We start from the raw sequence: 2,829 nt of genomic DNA, 5'->3' as shown, positions 1-2,829 counted from the left end.
AAAGAGCAAGCAGAGTTGCTTTGGGACTCATAGTGGCAGAGTGCTAGCCTTGAGCTGTAGAGCTGAGGGACAGCACTCAGGCCCGAGTTCAAGTCCAGTGACCAGTTAAGGAAAATACAAATGAGGCATTTATCCCAGTGTAAAAAAGGCATTCCTGGGACAAGAACAATGGAGGAGCATCCAAAGGCAGTAAGCCACTGCTTGGATGACAGAAATGTCAGATCCTAGAGTCATTTGTGTATGGCCCTTCAAAAATTGGTCAGAGCCAGGAGGTCATGGAAAGATAGTTTGTAAACATAACCTGGCCCATCCCTTTTAAAAAATATTATGAGTTGTGTATCACCACCCCATGTCATTACGTATGGACTGTTTAATATCGCTATAGGAGCTAATTATTTTAATGTCACCTGTTCTAATTGTTGTTTTACTAATTGCTTGCATAGCACCATAACTGAATCCATACTTATTGCTAGACAACCATCTTTTGTTATGCTTCCTGTAAATATTTCTGAAACTTGGTATAAAGATTCTGACATTCAGGTGTTAAGACAATTGAAAGAACTAATGCGCCCTTGTCGATTTGTTGGGCTACTTGTAGCTGATGTTCTGGCCTTTATTTCGTTAGCTGCCTCTGCAGCAGCAGCTGCTGTGGCACTAACACAAAATGTTGAAACGGCCCATTATCTTAATTAGCTTGCTCATAATACTACACAAGCCCTACCTCTGGACTCTAAAGGGGAAAAAAAAACTGCTAAAAAAACTGTTTAAACAATTTCAGCACTATATCTCTTCCCTGACTTATGTTAAAGGATTGCTAATGTCATTGCTTGGCCTGGGAATGCTTTTGCTGATGATTTTTCTATGCCTTCCTTGTATTATACGTGCACTGCAAAACTCTTATGAGTTTAGCCAGCCAGCTACATAAGATCAAGCTCCATATAAATAAATTCACCCCCCCCACAGAGGAACTGCAGCCAGAGACGGGTAAGAGGGGGTGTCAGTCTGACCAACCTAAGACAGGGCCTTCAGCTTCCCTCTGAAGAAGTTCCCGATGACGGGTAAGGCAGACAAGGTGATCCACCCAACCTAAGACAGGCGGGTTTGCTTCTTCAAACAAAGACGGGGGAGATGTTGGGAGCCGACAGTAAAGTTTAAAGGTTATCTTGACCCTGGTGTTCACTTGAAGGCACGTACAAGGAACTGGCTTACTTAGAAACACCAGGTGCCCAGGATTGCTTTGCTATGTCTGCAGAGTTTGTTTTCCTTTCTACCAGTTGAACTTGTCTTGTTTTTACTGCATTCTGTTTTTACTGAAATTTTCCTTGTTTTTCTGGACTATTGTAACCTTATGTTACCTCTTGACTTCTAATAGTATATAATAGGAAAGGTAAAAATAAACGGTGCTGCAGTCCTGAGCTGCAGACCTCCCGACCCCATCCTTTGTCTTATGTCTTTATTTTTCCATCCTCACCCCCTAATTCAGGATTCCCTTTCATTGTCGGCAGGCTCCGGCAAGGCCTGGGTGCTGTCCCTGGATAACATAATATCATTTTAGACACAGCTTTACTTTTGGACTTTTTTTGGTTGTTGTTGGTTGTGGGGCTTAAACTCAGGGCCTGAGTGCTGTCCCTCAGCTCTTTTCTCAAGACTATCACTCTACCACTTGAGCCATGGCTCCACTTCTGGCTTTCTTGTGATTAATTGGAGATAAGAATCTCATGGACTTTCCTGCCCTGGTTGGCTTTGAACTGTGATTCTCAGATATCAGCCTCATGAATACCCAGGATTACAAGCATGAGCAATCATTGTCTGGCACTTCTGGCTTTTTGATATTTAATTGGACTTTCCTGCCTGGGCTGGCTTTGAACTGTGTTCCTTAGATCTAGTCTCCTAAGCAGCTAGAATTACAGATGTGAGTTGGTACCTGGTAGGAATGACTAAACTTAGACATCAAGTGTTACTGTTGTTATTTAAATAAAATACTGATCAGTTAGCAATGTGGTAATAATTGGCTTAAAAATAATGTGTGTGTATGTGTGTGTGTGTGTGTGTGTGTGTGTGTGTGTGTGTGTGTCCAGGTGTATGTAGGGTTCCAGAGGGAAGTTGGATAAAGCAGATAGGTGAAACAAGATTGTAAAGTGTTAATTTTGAAGTTAGGGGTAATTGCACTATGTTCTGTGTTTACATATGATTGAACATTCTGTAAAGGTTATAAATAAAAGCAATGAAAAGAAACCAGCCAGAGGTTTCCTGTTGATCAAATGACTCATTCTGAAGTTGAGTTGCTGTTATAAAGTCTCATCAGCAGATGGCAGAGGAGGATAATCCATGAACCTACTTAGGTCTGAAGGTTCAGTGAACTTGCTAGCCATGATTATCTCTATCATCAATGTCTCTATATCTTAATGTACATCTATTTCTACATCTCTAGCTCTCTACTTCTTTTCTGACCTATCATCCACACACATATATTTCCACCTAGCTACATTTAGAAAATTATATTATTTATTTATTTATTATAAGGAGTTTTCTGCGATGTTTGATGGCAATTAATTGTTTTCTTTCCCAATAACATTGTGATTTATCATAGGTTACCCAAGGTAGATTTAAGGAATAGCTATGGAATTTGATATGCAGAAAATGACACAGGGGCTGGGAAGGTGGCTCAGTGGCAGAGTGCTTGCCTTGCATGCCTGAGGCCCTGGGTTCGATTTCTCAGCACCATATAAGCAAACAGAAAAAAGCCGGAAGTGGCGCTGTGGCTCAAGTGGTAGAGCACTAGCCTTGATCTGAAGAGCTGAGGGACAGCGCCCAGGCCCAGAGTTCAGG

General features: G+C 41.6%; 1 gene segment (V, D, J or C); it reads right to left on the bottom strand.

The window, feature by feature from the left end:
- LOC106000267 overlaps positions 1-2,829 on the bottom strand; it is a 242,896-nt gene that overhangs the window by 40,820 nt on the left and 199,247 nt on the right.

Source organism: Dipodomys ordii, unplaced genomic scaffold (genome assembly GCF_000151885.1).
Source record: "Dipodomys ordii isolate 6190 unplaced genomic scaffold, Dord_2.0 Scaffold214, whole genome shotgun sequence".
Classification (NCBI taxonomy): domain Eukaryota; kingdom Metazoa; phylum Chordata; class Mammalia; order Rodentia; family Heteromyidae; genus Dipodomys; species Dipodomys ordii.
The sequence above is the reverse complement of the archived record's forward strand: the minus strand, read 5'-3'. Positions and strand labels throughout refer to the sequence as shown.